General features: G+C 35.3%; 1 pseudogene; it reads left to right on the top strand.

Moving 5' to 3' along the window:
- The window catches only part of LOC102244057, an 18,005-nt pseudogene extending 3,469 nt beyond the window's left edge, over positions 1–14,536 (top strand).
- The last annotated feature ends 2,082 nt before the right edge of the window (positions 14,537–16,618 follow it).

The following is a 16,618-nucleotide window of genomic DNA, read 5'->3' on the forward strand; positions in this document are numbered from 1 at the left end:
GCACACATATATATATAATTGATTTCAGAGAGGAAGGGAGAGGGAGAGAGAGATAGAAACATCAATGATGAGAGAGAATCATTGATTGACTACCCTTTGCATGCCCTCCACCAGGAACTGAACCCTCAATGATGGCATGTGCCCTGACCCAGAATTGAACAGAACTGTGACCTCCTGGTTCATAGGTCCACTCTCAACCTCTTTTATTTCTATTTAGATCCAATCTAAAGTTCCAAAGACGGGCTCTGAGAAGCTAGATGGGTGGCTCCCTTTCTGCCAAGGGGAAAGCCACTTCCTTTGTGACATTCTGATTCATTCGGGAGAATGAAATTTGTGCTAAGTATCTTTGTATTTTTTGTCCTTAGATTTAAGACCTTCCAATTGAAAGATCCACATCAGGGCAGTTTGTGGAGGAAAAGAGCAAAACTCATATTGTATTTACTAGAAAGTTGCTATAACCTTGGCTAAAATAGTATTAACATAGTAGGGAAGAGGTGTATACATTTAGAAAACAACACAATTTTGTTATAAAAAAGGAATAGTACAATAGAATTAAGATATATATCTCTTAAGATAATTTTAAGAATACAGTTGCTGTAATAACTAAATTGATCATTAAGTCATTCTTATGTAGAAAGCAAACAAAGTATAACATTTCTGCATTATGAAGAGATTTAAAAATGATCACTGACATTCAAAAATATTAGGGAAGAGGCTTGAAAAGCTAACTTCATCGCTGAATTTTTACTAAGGTCTATATAAATAGAAGTCAGTCTGTTTTTTAGTTCTGAATATAAGGATTTTAATGTCATCGCTGTTTTTAAGACTCTTTTATTTATTTATTTTTTGTTAATCCTCACTTGAGAATATTTTTCCATTGTTTTTTAAGGAGAGTGAAAGAGAGAGGGAAAACCAGAGAGAAACATCAGTGTGAGAGAGACACATGAGCCCTGACTAGGGGCCCGGGCCAGGAGGAGCCTGAAATTATGTGCTCTTGACAGGAATTGAACCTGGGACCCTTCAGTCCACAGGCCGACGCTCTATCCACTGAGCCAAACCGGCTAGGGTAGGACTCTTATTAACAGTTTGTGAAAATATAAGTTATAACTTCAGCAGGATAAAAATAGCTCTTTAAATAGGAACACAATTAAAGAGAAGGAATACAAAGATTCAGGAAAGGAAAAACCATAATCTGTAATTTGGCCTTTCTGAACAAGATGATGTAGCCATATTTAATACATATACACATTAAAACATTTACAATTACTTGCATATTACTAACAACAGTCTTTCCGATTGGTTAAGGTGGGAACTGAAAGTAAAGTGCCCTTGAAAAATGAAAAGCTGAAACTCTAAAGCAGGTGAAATCCCATCAATAGCACCACACATGGATGGTTTCCTCTGATGCAGCATTGTGATGGGCCCTCTAAAGGGTCTGGTATCCCTCCTCACTTAATGTTTTTGCATGACCCAAGTATAACTGGGTTTTATATAGAACCCTTTACTTTCTGGCTTTGCGTTCAAAAAGTTCAGTTTGACATTCAGTTCTAAGCGTTTAAAATGATTTTTAAACTGGCAAATAACAATACAAAGTCATTTGGATATTATTTGCTACATATGGAAAGAATGGTGTTACAGAAAACAATTTGATATCAGACATTGTAGCTTTTCTTTAAGGGAATCTGACTTAATTGGAAAATGTGAGGAAAGTTTTTTTCATTCATATAATGTATTGCAGATTCCTTCCTTTTTGCATATGAGAAAAATTAGAGGAAACAATATTTACTAGTATAACCCTGGAAGTGAAGAATAACATATTTGTAAAAAAAATTAGGCTAAGCAAATATTTAAACTGTAATTTAATTTATCCGTGCTCTCCCCTTGATCTTAAACATGCTCTACATTCATTTTAAGTGGATGTAAGGATTCCATTGATGTAGAACTGCTGTATTATCCACTTAAAATGTTTTACATATGTTTTGAAGTGAATAAATCAGGTCCAGCTAATATCTACCTTATCAGAGACATAAAATACAAATAAAAGCAATAAAGGAAAAACTTGAACTCTTCATTTTTGTCATAAAATGAAGTATATCACGTAGCTATTTGGAATTATTAAGCTAAAATAGAAAAAGTAATCATTCAAAATTACACTTGCTTTTAATTTCACCAGATAAATCTGAAAATACAGTAAAGTTACTGAAGTTTCTTACCCAAATCAAAGCTTAGTCTTTGCTCTTTATAAAACAAACAATAATTATGAAGTTTTGGGTTGTTTTCTGAGAGAATTCTTTGCTTTGTGGAGGAGTATATAGCAAGCTAGAATAATAATAAAAGTGATTTTTTCTAAATCTCCTCATAATGCAGAAGTGTTATAATTTGCTTATTGTATACATATATAAGGATGACTAAATAGTTAACTCAGGTTTTAATGAAACTAATGTCTTAAAATTATCTTACCAGGTTTATATATAAACCTTCAGTTCCATTATACTCTTCATTTGTCAGGTGAATACACAATACAATGTACAGATGCTATGTTGTGGGGTTGTGCACCTGAAACCTGTATAATTTTATTAACCAGGGTCATCCCATAAATTCAATAAAGAGAAAAATTGAAATGCATATTCTAACCATTTAGTATCAATGAACATCTTCGTTTGTTTTTGTGGTCTTCTCAAAATCCTGAGTTGAGAAGACTATTTTGGAGAATGTTCATCACTTTGGTCTCTGGTAGTTGTTCCAACCACTATTACTTTAAATGCTCTTTCCCTTCATGAGCACAAAACACTGTCAATGTAAATAAATATTTGGAAAATAAGTGTTCCAAATGATTCAGGATTTTTTTCTGAAAAACTTCATATCATTATTCCTTAAAACATGTTTGAAGTGTACTCAGAATTGAAAATCCATATTTAAAACACAAAAGAGAGATCATTCTTGTTCAAAACCAAATTATTTACCTAATAAACAATGCATGCTGTGTCTCATTTCAAATATAAGATCCTTTACTATATATAAACTATTTTTCACTTAAGAACACTTCGATTGATGCACTTTTTAAGAAAGGCCTCAAGTGTAATTACCAAATACAGTTATTTTATATCCCTAACTGTAGGTTTGAAGCCTACAGTCATGAAAACCGTTGTTGATTAAAATAATTACTACTTTACTTCTCACTCAGAGAATTGTTAACTTTGCAGAATTTCAAAGGGATACACTTATAAATACTTCTTTGATTAAAAGCCCTTTTCTATTATAGCTTTGGAAGTCAAATGATTCCATTATGTCTCAGAAACTCTAAGCATCATTTAAGCCACTTAAACTCCTAATGACTTCTTCTATCCATCACAGTAATGGTTGTTATTGATCATGCCCTTGTTTTGAATTTGAACATGTCCTTTCATTTATGCCCTTTGTTATATGAATATGTCATATGCCTAATCCTGATCATTTGAGCAGGAACCAAATCATACATACATACCATTTCCTGCCCTCACAGAAACTAGTTCAGTTCTAAATGCAATTATTATTCACAAAAAAATTGATGAATAGCCATTTTAGCAATATGCTTAATGGAATGCCATTTTTAAGGAACCTGACATGTAGCAGAAACCTGGCAAAATGTCATGTTATCCTTTCTCACTTTCTTGCTCTATAGTTTTTCTATGAATATGTAAAACACATTTGTTAATCTAAATAAAACTTACTTCTAAGGAAAAAACACCCATTGTTCATGTCACATACGGGGTACTTTATTTAATCTTTATACTAATTTTGAATTTTATTTTTTCCATTTTATAGGGTAGGATATTGAGGATTGGTAAAATTAAAAAAAAAACATACATACACACACACACACACACACACACACAAAACCCACTAGGGGCAAGATCTTGCATTAGTGCATACTTTTCTCTGACAATACCTTTTAATCAAACGAAACACCACCACCATGCTTGCCTATAAAACTCATGTGCAAAAGACCTAGCTTAAACAATGAATTTTCAAAGTCAAATGAAGTGAAGATACATTTTATTTTTCAATGACATGAAAAATAAGAAAAATATTCAATGATGTTAATTGTATGCTAAAGAACATTATATAATAAAATATGAATGCTATATCTGCTTTTCAAATTTAATTATAACCTATGAAGGGCAACACACCTCTATTTTACTTAATATCATGATTCTGGGTGCATAGTACAAATTATAAAATAAATGAAAATTCATAATCTTTGTAGATTACAAATATATATTTTAATATATATTTTTATTGATTTCAGAGAGGAAGGGAGAGGGAGAGATAGAAACATCATGATGACAGAGAATCATTGATCAGCTGCCTCCTGCATGCCCCCTACTAGGGATCGAGCCCACAACCTGGGCAAGTGCTCTTGAAAGGAATTAAACTTGGGATCTTTCAGTCCACAGGTGACACTCTATCCACTGAGCCAAACCAGCTAGGAAAAGCTTACAAATATTTTAAGGTGAATAGCATTGAAATATTCTCATATTTATTTATTTATTTTTAACATTTTTTTTTATTTTAGAGAGAGAAGAAGGGAGAGGGATAGAGCGATATAGAAACATCAATGAGAGAGAATCAGGAAGATCCTCCTATTTAAATCCCAAGTGTATATGATCATTAGAGCCAAAATAAGTCATCAGAGATTCACGACAAATTCAAATCAGACTATCTGGATTGATAAGATTTAAATTTTTATGTTTTTCATTTTAAGAAGAGGGGCACTTATCAGACACTTTCATGTGTATTCCTAGCCAAACTAGTTTTTCACTTAAAATTAAAAAAATAAAATATCAGTTTGTTTCATGTACTACTCCATTCAATTTCCACCCACACTCCTTATAAACAGGTCCTGCCCTGTCATACATCTACTCTGCTTTACAACACCTGAACTATGCAGATTACCTGGAGATACGGTTAATGATTATGCCAGATTCTGGTCCAATGCACAGAGGGCCCATGTACAATTCTAGTTTCAGAAGAGATGACATGGTGTCATTGGATATTATAGAATGCATGTGAATGTTTCCTTAGAAATCTTTCCCACACCTAACTAGAAATTATCTTTATACTAGAGGCTTGGCACACGAAAATTCGTGCACTCAGGGGGGGTTCCTCAGCCCAGCATGTGACCTCTCACAGTCTGGGACCCCTCGGGGGATGTCCACTTGCTGGCTTAGGCCTGCTCCCTGGTAGAGGGGGCCTATGCTGGCAGTCAGACATCCCTCTGGCAGCCCAGGAGCCCTGAGGGGATGTCTGACCACACGGGGAGTGGGCCTAAGCCCCAGTCGGACATCCTTAGCACTGCCAAGGAGGCAGAAGAGGCTCAGCTTGTGGCTGAGCAGAGCTCCCCCTGTGGGAGTGCACTGACAACCAGAGGGCAGCTCCTGCATTGAGCGTCTGTCCCCTGGTGGTCAGTGCATGTCATAGAGACTGGTCATTTCTGGTTGTTCTGCTGTTAGGGTCAGTTTGCATATTACCCTTTTATTATATAGGAAGTTTTAAACAAAGGCCTTTTATTTTCAATAACATCTTGAGAAAGAGAAAAGTCCTAAGTATTTTCACCTTTGAGATATTTATTTTTAAATGTTTTTTGTTTCTCTGCTTAATAGCAATTTATGCCGATTTTTACTTACATTCACATGTTTACATTGAATTCATATAAACTGTTTCCATGATATTCATTCTCAAAGTGTTGCAGTGAACAAAAGGTAACTGCACAAGATTTTTTAAAATGACAGCTTTTTATAGGAAGAACACATTCCACATCTTAAATTACTTCTCTGAACATTGATACAATTTTTCAACAAAAATCATTGTGGAAATTCATTGGTTTAATAACTAAAACCATGGGGCCATAAGAGCATTTTAAAATCATCTAGGTTTATTACCGATTTTTAAAAAATAAATATCTAAGATTTTCATCTCAGAATGACCAATAGAATCCATCTTCAAGTGAAAATCTTCAAAGTCTTGTTTCACGGTCTAACAACTAAATCAATATAAATTTTAATTTTGATGACTAACAAGGACCATAGATTTTTATATAAGAAATATAAAATGGACACATTCTATACCTCTTGAATTGGGACTGTGTGCTTAATTCTCAGCAGAAAAAAAAAGAAAGGAAACAAAATAATTTAAAGGCCAATAAGCTTACATAAAAAAATTTACTGGATTAAGTATTACTTATTCTTATGTTAGAATTTTAAGGAAGCCATCATGTAATCGAATTTGTTAGAAATTATGAGTTAAATATTATAATCATTTTCTTATGAGACTCATTTGAGTATAGTAAAACTTAATAAAATACCATGGAGAATAAATTACTGTTTCTAATTGCTCTTTCCAGGACTATTTATAACAATTTTCTCCTGGATCTGGAGAAGGAAAATGTATATTAAGCCTATGAAAATGCAGAATGGTGCTAACCACCTGCTTAATGACAAAAGCAAGTTTCCATAATCTGTTAGTTAGCAAGTCCCAAATCCTGTTTCTATAATTAATTTTCTATGAATTAAGAGCTTTAAGTATTGGATATCTCCCACAACAACAACAACAAAAAAAAACAACAACAGAGAGCATATTTCTTGTCCATAAGCTCTGAAATTAAACATGCCATGTTAGCCAATTGAATAGGCCATTACATGTAGTAAATCAAGACCCATTTGTATTAAACAAATGTTGAATCTGTTGAATAATTTTCTACCATAGAATTGTATGACTTCTGCATTATTTTAGGTTTTCAGTTTTTGAGATAGGTACAGATTCCATGACAAAGTTTGCACTTTCAGAACACAATGTATATTCTACAGAATACATTGGTATATGGCCAATGAGGTTCATGTTTATTAATTAATAGGTAAATTGAGAAATCTTGAAGAAAAATGTTATATGTCCTTCTCACAAAAGAAGGAAAAGAGAAAGAAGGAAAGAAAGAAAGAGATGAGGAGGTGATGAATACGGGAGGAAATGGGACATCTGTAATACTTTCAACAATAAAGATAAATTAAAAAAAGAGAGAGAAAGTTCCAGTACATTTTAGAATATAAAATATGTAATCTCCATGACAGAAGTTGTTGTTTATTTTTCTTACTGTATCCTTATTACCTAGAATAGTGTTTGACATAGTAAATATTTAATAAGTAATTATAGGGTGAAATACCTAATACTATTACACAGTTTAGTTTTATTCAAAGCAAAGCTGATACTTCTTAGAATTTAGTTGTGCATGGGTATAAATTTTATATATTTGAAAAAGAGTGGAAGGCACTGTATTTATAAAGCAAGTTCTATAAATCTCACAGTTGCTCCAAAAGGGATTCTAGGTATAAAAGTCATAACTTATCCTCAACATAACCTATAAAATTTCAACAAGTGATGCTTAATTTTTGTCATACAGCTGTGTGAAAGCTATACTCTTAAAAAAAAAAGAAAACTGAAACCTAAAAATTAATTTAACTTATCACCACTTATTTCTACCTTTAAAAATCTATACTAATAAAAGGGTAATATTCTAATTAGGGCAGATGTCTCCCGAACATCCATCTGGAAGTCCATCCGGACAAAGCCACAGCAGCTGCCAGGCAGCATGGGCTCAGGCAGCTGTAAGCCTGGCGGCTGCGAGGCCTGGGCCTCAGGCCTTGTAGCCGCCACAGCCAGCAGTGGCAGCAGCAGCAAGGTGATGGGGGCAGCACCTTCCCCTGATCAGCCTGGTTACCCCCTGCAGTGGCTTAGGCCTTCTCCCCATGGGCTCCTGGACTGTGAGAGGGGCAGGCTGAGCTGAGGGAACCCCCCACCCCCGTGCATGAATTTTCATGTACCAGGCCTCTAGTAAAATATAAAAGAGAATAAAACCAAGTAAGAAAAAGGACAAATATATTTGAAACACCTCAAATATAAAACACTTTTGTGTAAAAAGGATTGATATACTGAGTAAGTGTTTCTGCCAATTGAGCCTAAAACAAAAGAATGGATTTTAAATTTCAGCAAGTGAATTTTTTCATTATTTATTTGTTTGTCTGTTTGTTTGTTTTTGTTTATTTGTTTAAATAGGGGAAGGGAGAAGGAGAGAGAGAGAAATATCGCTGTGTTAGGGAAACAGCGATTTGCTGCCCCTGCATGCCCTCTACTAGGGATCAAGCCAGAAACCTGGGCATGAGGCCTGACCAGGAATCGAATGGGTAACTTTTTGGTGCACAGGATAGTGTCCAACAAACTGAGCCCCATCCACCAAGGCTCAGCAAGTGGATTTTGTGTTTAATGCTTAAAGAAAAGTTAGTAACTTACTTTCCCTTATTGTTGACTGTTTGGGGATCTTTTGTGGCATCCTTTTCAGCTCCCCCCGACCCCCAGCCTGGAAATGATGCTTCTGGATACTAGAATCCATGTCTTTTATGAGTTCAGAACAAAGTTTCACCTTTCCTTAAACTACTTCATTCTTAACTAGCTTCTTTCGGATGTATACTAGAGCTAAGCATAAATGCTATGATTACATCTGTTAACTTACATTTCATTTATTTTTCAATGTTTTTATTTATCTCTTCTGACTTTAAGATAAGTTTTCCCAGTCTATCATCTAGTTTATGTCTTTCATCTATCTATATTATACTACTTAATGTCATTTTCTTTTTAAATTTCAATGATTAAAATTTAAATTATCCCTTGATTAAAATGACTGGACAAATTCAAATACAAAAATTAATTTGATAGATGATTCTGTTGCTTAGAATCTGGACTTTCACCTGCACATTGTGTGCTGGGTCCTATGGGCATAATTGCAATATTTCAAAGCTCAGTGGAAGCCTTAACAATTGTTTTGGTAATGAATGTCATGGAAAACTAACTTTTAAATTATGGTGAATTGTAAACAATTCATAAGTCAACTTCATATAAATATAAAAGGAGACACATTTTGACATGTTTTGAGTATAATGTCACAAATATAACATGGCTTTTTGGGTTGGCGTAACATTACATTTTCCATCACTCCATCATCTTATTTTATAAATGTACATTTCATTGTGATTTCAATGAATAGAAAATGATAACCTTACCAAGTAGGTACTTTTCTTTTTAGTCCTTACAATAAAAGTAAAAATTTAATATTTTCTACACATACATTTTTATAGGATATAACATTTTTCTTTCATGAAGGCCATTTTAAAAAAATATATTTCTTTATTGATTTCAGAGAGGAAGGGAGAAGGAGAGAGAGATAGAAACATCAATGATGAGAATCATTGATTGGCTGCCTCCTGCACACCTCCTACTGGGGAACGAGCCCACAACCCAGGCATGTGCCCTCGGCCAGAATCGAACCTGGGACCCTTCAGTCCGCAGGCTGACGCTCTATCCACTGAGCCAAGCCGGCTAGGGCATGAAGGACATTTTTTATTTGAACTAAAAATATTTGGTTAGTTAAAATTCATCCTTAGTTGTTAATTTTTATGGATACACAAATTTATTATGTTATTTGCTTTACAAAATGCTTAATATGCTTATCATAAAATTATTCTTTGATTTTGAAAAAAATAGGATGTAAAGCATCAATTTGAAAAATCAACATATGTTCCATTTATAATATTAGAATAACTTTATTTTTGAAAGGTATATATTTAAATACTGATGACAATTTGAATATTTTTTAGCTTAGTTTGTAAAAACTGTAGCATCATACACAGATTCCATTATTATTTATATTTCTAAAATGTTATTCAAGTTCTAATCTCAGAAAGACTTTAGTTCAATTGAAGTTTGTACCAAACAAATCTATTTTATAATAGAATTCACTTACCAGTCTTATGGAAAAAGCATCATTGTCTCAATTTTGTTTTGGTTTTTTTTTTCATTTAATTTTTTGATATTGTTAGCATTTAAAGCACAGGTTTGTGGTAACAACATATAATAACCATATATGTTAGCAAATTAATTTTAAATGGAAGTGTAGGTATAAGTAGATAAAATATTTGATACATATTCTTTCTTGTACATAAAAATGTTATATGTCATCAATAAGCACAACCAGTACAAAAATAAATTTACTTTCATGCAATTTATATAAATTAATATATTCTAGAAAACTTTTGAAATCACCTATTCCATAGGATAACAAATAAGGTTTTGTATACACAGTCTAAACTTGGGAATAGGCATTTGCAAAGCCACAAAATCTTAAATCGGTTAAGTAAATCTATAAGCTGACAGAAATGTAGGTATGTCTGGAAGCATAATATCTTTTTAATGCTGAAAATAAATGGGCAGGTTTCTGCTTAAACTGGAATGCAGTGTCTTTGAAGATGAAAAGGAGGGATCTAATCTCTCAAATTTCTTAGCATTGATTACATTATATTAATGAGGTTGATTTTAAATTATGAATGCTAGTCATTTCTCCACTTTGATAATGTTAACAGTTTTGCGTTAAATGTAAAGGTAAAAACATTTGCTCTTGCAAATTTTTATAACATTGTAAGCAATCTAATTTCATTTTTTAGACTCTATTAACTCATCAAAGATTCAAAAGACCTTTTCATTAAATAATCCCTATCTTATCTCCATTGATAAAAATCCTAGACAAGTTTAAAAGGTATCAGTGCTGATTAACTGCAGAATTGGGTAAGTTTGTTTTTTAAGTTTATTCATGGTGCTTTGACAGGTAAAAAGAGTAATTATGCAAAATATGCTTTCCATAAATGTATTCCCATAGCATACTGGGGCCAAAAGTCTCTCACAACTTTGTTCTTGTACTTTCCTTTGCCAAAGTCAAAGACCATTTTCCTGAGCTTTGCCACCTCCCTCTAGGGGGTCACACATAAATAGTCCTTCCTGGAACAGTGTGCATGTGAGAATGTTATAAGGCTAATTGTCACTCCCAAATATAGTCGGAGTATTCCAAAGAACTCCCCATAGGAGTGCTGAAAGGATATTGAGGCTCCCGTGAGCTCACCATGTCTTCCCTAAATTAATGTTGATTTTAGTGTGCTAAGTATTCTTTATTTTTATTGTGGCTACTTTTCTCAAAATCTTGGACAGAGAATACTACAATAAGTTGGGCACAGAAGATATTGTAAGTCCATTATATCTAGGTATTGTTCTCATCATATTATAATTTAACTAAATAGTGACATATACAAACACACAGTTCATTATGTATAACTTTGATTTTTTTCAAAATCATAATCTTTTCCCCATAACAATAGTGCCTCATACTGTGATTTCTTTCATATTCTATTTGTTTAAGGATCATTTTTTTTTGCCAATCCACTGGCTTCTAACTAAAAATTGGTGTAAGATTCTACTGTTTTATTATTTTTATGTGGTTCTTCTGATGCTACAAGGAACACTGTTCCTAATTCTGCTTACTTAGTAGTTTTATTATTTATTTATATTTTATAAAATATTTTTTATTGATTTCAGAGAGGAAGGGAGAGGGAGAGAGAGATATAAATGTCAATGATGAGAGAGAATCATTGATCAGCTGCCTCCTGCAAGCCCACACTGGGGATGGAGCCTGCAACCTAGGCATGTGCCCTGACTGGGAATTGAACCATGACCTCCTGGTTCACAGGTTGATGCTCGATGCTCAACCACTGAGCCACGCTGGCCCTGGCAGTAGTTTTATTTTTTAAGTTCTTTAAAGTTTCAGCCATTGGCCAGATATGATACAGCTACATTTCAGACTAAGCCTCCTGTAAAATATCGTATGTTACATGGCTGCTTGGTCAACATTCTTTATGAAGGGGCCTTAGGGAGGTACCCATTTAGATAGAGAGGGAGACAACTCCTCAGGTGAATCTAACATTGAACCCCAAGGTCTGGCAGCCACCTGCTCATGCATGAAATGAGTAGTGTTGTAGCATATTTGTTAATATATCATTTCCAACTCCTCTGTGTGTTTCCCTCTCATATTGGAAGTCTTTTTTGACATAATTCATGATATGAGTGGTAGTTCATGTCTCAAAATAATTTTATGTCCTTCCATAGCAGAAACAGTTTCATTTGAAGCCCAGTAACAGACCAAAAATTGCCTTTCAATGGGAATTTATATGGCAATAGCTTCAGGCAAATTTCTGCCCCAAGTTCCCAGCAGTTAATGTCGGCTGGCAGATGTGAGCATTGACAAAAGGCTCTCTGCAGCCTCAGTGCAAGTGGCCGATACTTCTCATATCACTTGAGCTTTGGGGTGGAACCATCCCAGGATTAGGCTGGGTAAACTATGGGACAGAATTCTTTTATGAAACTTTGAGTGTTTTCTGTTTACATAACATCATTAAAATTCATCTTTTTCCCTAGTATTTTTGTGAAATGGGACCAGTAAAAATCTCAGACGCGGTATGGGATTTCTCCACAAACCGCCAACTCAATCAATCTTCATTCTTCTTAGTTTCCTTTAGGAGCTCCCTGACAACATAACTTATTTTTGGTTTTCTGAGGTATATCTCTAGTGTCTCCAGTTTACACAATTTTTTAAAGAATCTTGCCATTTGTGCTTTACTCTCTAGTTAGCAGGTTAATCTATGACCCTCTGTTGGACATAAGATTAACCAGCATTTAGTTTAGCCCACTTGATCCTCAGATTGAGTTGTCAACAATGTATCATCAATCTGAGCATTAACAGTATTTGAATTTAATCAACTCTAAGTCTCTTCATAGCAGATTTTGTCAGTAATCAGCAGGACCTATATATCTGTATGAGAACACAGTATTTGTTCAGTTCCATTCCATGTGAATACAAATTAGTTTCACTTTCTTTTGAAATAGGAATTGGAAAAAACAAAACAAAACAAATTGATCACAGAATACTGATTTTCTTTAGCATGTTGCACAGTGTGAATTGTTAAAATCATATTGGGTTCTGCACACTATGGAGGCAACACTATGTTTAATCCTTTGTAGCCTACTGTTACACTCCAAGATCCATCAGCTTTTCTCACAGATAACACTGAAATATTAAACAAGAATTTTGGATTACTAATACAGGTGAAACTTAAATAAACTAAAATTTCCTGATAAGACCCAAATATTTTATATTATTTTAAATTAGCCATTTGAGTGAATTTTGGTAATTCCAAAGAATTCCATCTGGCAGACCACATTTAAACAAGTGAGCAGATTGGCATGACTTTCTTCTTAATTTTTAGGTATTGAAAAATTATCCCATTCAGATATAACATCTATTCTGGTAGGGGTAATGCGTTAGTACACAATACTTGCATTCATAAATTTTTACTTTGAGACATATTTTTACATATAAGCCTTTCAGAATTGCATCACCATATCCCCTATCATAAGCAAATCACCCTTTAACTTTCTATTAGCAATTTCATTAGCAAATGTGAGTATAAAGGTACATTGTGCACAAGTATCCGACAATTTTCTCATTACTTTCAGGCCATTTAATTCATATCAATGTTCTCAGCCCTTCCTACTCCTGTGTCATGCCAACCTGACCAACCCATCACTCAGAATTATAATTTTCTCCTTTACTTCACAACATTAATCAGGACTGGTTCTGAAGAGACCATAGTTTCCATATTTATGTCATTATCACATTTTAAAAATTCATTTAGGCTAGGGAAAATTGAGTGAATCTGTTCTGGTCCTTTCATAATCTAAGAAGTTGATGGACCAGGTAGCCCACCTAATATTTATTATAATCCCTTAAAATGTTCACACTTACTTCCTCAATCTCCTATTTTATTTCACTGTAAATGAGCTATACAATCCCTTTCACTGGTTTAATTGTCCTGAAGTTATTCAGTGTTTTAGTCTTATTCTCTCCTTTCAAAATAATTTCAAATATTTTCCCACAATTCAAGTGCCTTTCATTTGCCCCTTCAGGATTTCTACATAATTGGTGGTGTTGGTAATGTCCTTGTGAGGCAAGTGGAGACTGGTGTTCTCAAACTCAGCATGTTTGGTCTCCTTTGCTTCAGTCACTGTTACGACTGAAGTAAAGTCTGTTGAAATGCACCATGAAGTTGTAAGTAAAGCTCTTCCTGGGGAAAATGTGAGCTTCAATGTCAACAACATGTCTAACAAAGATGCTCCTTACGGCCATATGGCTGGTGGCAGCAAAAAATACTTAGCAGTAGAGGCTGCTGGCTTCATGACTCAGATGATTATTCTGAACCTTCTACGTAAAACTAATGCTGGCTATCCTGAGCTGGATGGTCAAACAGCCTACCCTGCACACAAGTTTGCTGACTTAAAGAAGATTGATACTGGTAAGACACTGGGAGATGGCACCAAATTCTTGAAATCTGGTAATGTTGCCATTACTGAAATGGTTCCTGGTAAGCCCAGGTGTGTAAGCCCTTGAGAGCTTCTCTGACTACCTTCCTTTGGGTTGTTTTGCTGTCTATGACATGAAATGGGAAGTGCTGTGTGTGTCATAAAAACAGAGGACAAGATAGCTGATGGAGATGGCAAGGCCACCCAATCTGCCCGGAAAGCTCAGACATATACTATCACTAATGCCTGCTACTTCAGCTTTCTTCCGTTTTAAAAGCAAGGTCTCAAAACTGTTTGCCTCAATGAGACATATAAGTTTAATAGTAGAAGACTGGTTAATGACAAAACCTTCAGAAGGAAAGAAGACTCCTTTATGGACCATATTTTATTTAAAATATTTTATTGAGGTTTTAGAGAGAGAAGAAGGAGAGGGAGAGAAACATTGATGTGAGAATGAAACATCTATCGGCTACCTCCTCCACACCGCTTACCAGGGATAGAGCTCCCACAACCTGAGTATGTTTAAATAAGAATTTAAATTTGTTTAGAATAAATGCATCCTTAAACTCAGCCATTGAATACTAATTTTAACTAAATACCATTTCTTAAGTCACAGGAGATTTTGTGCAGAAGTCACCAACCTCCATTTATTTTCCAAGGACACAAATTCCCTTGAGTACTTATTATTGTTGAACAGGTATTGTGGGAGGAATTGCTAATTTACATTGCCTGAATTCTGTGAACTCTGGATATTTTCTCACAGTGGAGGTCTGAAAAACTGAAGCATTATTTCTCATGGCAATGTTTCTTTTTTCCAGGCAAGCATTTTGATGAATAGCATGGGCAGCTCAACCTCTACAGTTATTCTCTCAGGTTCAATTCTGGTTATACCAGTGAGTAGAGATAAAGACATAAAGGGCATTTTGGCAATTTTTCTTATGATCTTTGAATAGTGTGAGGAAAAAAATGAACCCAATGTTTTGTTTATAGCTGTGTTGCATATAGGAGCATTTACAGAGAGCAGCCAAAGAATTTTTGATCTCCAAGACTAGCTCTGGTCCAAGAGACATATCATAGAAGTTTCACTATCCCTTCACTGTTTGAAACATTGACAATTTCCAGGAAGCTTGATTATTTTTAGGAGTGACAAGTTGTAAAATGTGACTATAACAACTTATACGATGGTTAAAATAGCATTGGGAGAGCAGTTTAGTCCCCTTTTAAGAATCTGAAGGCATTTTCAGGTTGTTATGCTATGATGACATTGATCTACCTCTCACCTGACTAAAAAGGTTTGGATGGGAGGGATGAGTCACTGATGAAGGTTTTCATACATGAGCATGGGCTTATCCTATATAATAAAAGCATAATATGCAAATTGACCCTAACAGCAGAATGATTGGGAATGACTGGTCACTATGACACACACTGACCACCAGGGGGCAGACGCTCAATGCAGGAGCTGCCCCCTGGTGGTCAGCACGCTCCCACAGGGAGAGCTCTGCTCAGCCACAAGCCAGGCTGATGGCTGCCAGTACAGCGGTGGTGGTGGGAGCCTCTCCAGCCTCCTCAGCAGCACTAAGGATGTCTGACTGCAGCTTAGGCCTGCTCCCTGCTGGTAAGTGGACATCCCCCAAGGGCTCCCAGGCTGCCAGAGGGATGTCTGACTGCCATCTTAGGCCCAATCCTCTGGGGAGCGGGCCTAAGCCAGCAGGTGATCATCCCCCGAGGGGTCCCAGACTGTGACAGGGCACAGGCCAGGCTGAGGGACCCCCCCGAGTGCACAAATTTTTGTGCACCGGGCCTCTAGTAAGTATATATTCTTCTTTTCCATGGCCTGAGCAAAATTTGACCACCTACGCACTTTGAATTATTTATGGTCAGCTTATCAAACTTCAGGCACAGAGATTACGTCTCATGAGGAGACCGAGTTTCAGGGTGCAGTGATTCTTAACTCATACAATTGATCTTACACAGTTTTCTTTTTGTTGTTGTTGTTGTTGTTAATCCTCATCCAAAGCTATTTTCCCATTGATGTTTAGAGAGTGGAAGGGAGGGTGAGAGACAGAGAAACATCAGTATGAGAGAGACACATTGATTAGTTGCCTCCTGCATGTGCCCTGACCAGGGCTGGAGATAGAGCCTGCAACTGGGGTATGTGCCCTTGACTGGAATTTAACTTGTGACCATTCAGTTTGCAGCAGGCCTATGCTCTATTCACTGAGACAAACCAGTTAGGGCAATTTTGCACAGTTTTCAAATGGGACCTTTGAAAATAGGAACTAAATGACTAGCAGAGGTTAAAATGCTCTGACATCTCCCTTATGAGAGATAAGCAAGCTATGGATAGAAAAAT

Source organism: Myotis brandtii, unplaced genomic scaffold, assembly GCF_000412655.1.
Source record: "Myotis brandtii unplaced genomic scaffold, ASM41265v1 scaffold425, whole genome shotgun sequence".
Classification (NCBI taxonomy): domain Eukaryota; kingdom Metazoa; phylum Chordata; class Mammalia; order Chiroptera; family Vespertilionidae; genus Myotis; species Myotis brandtii.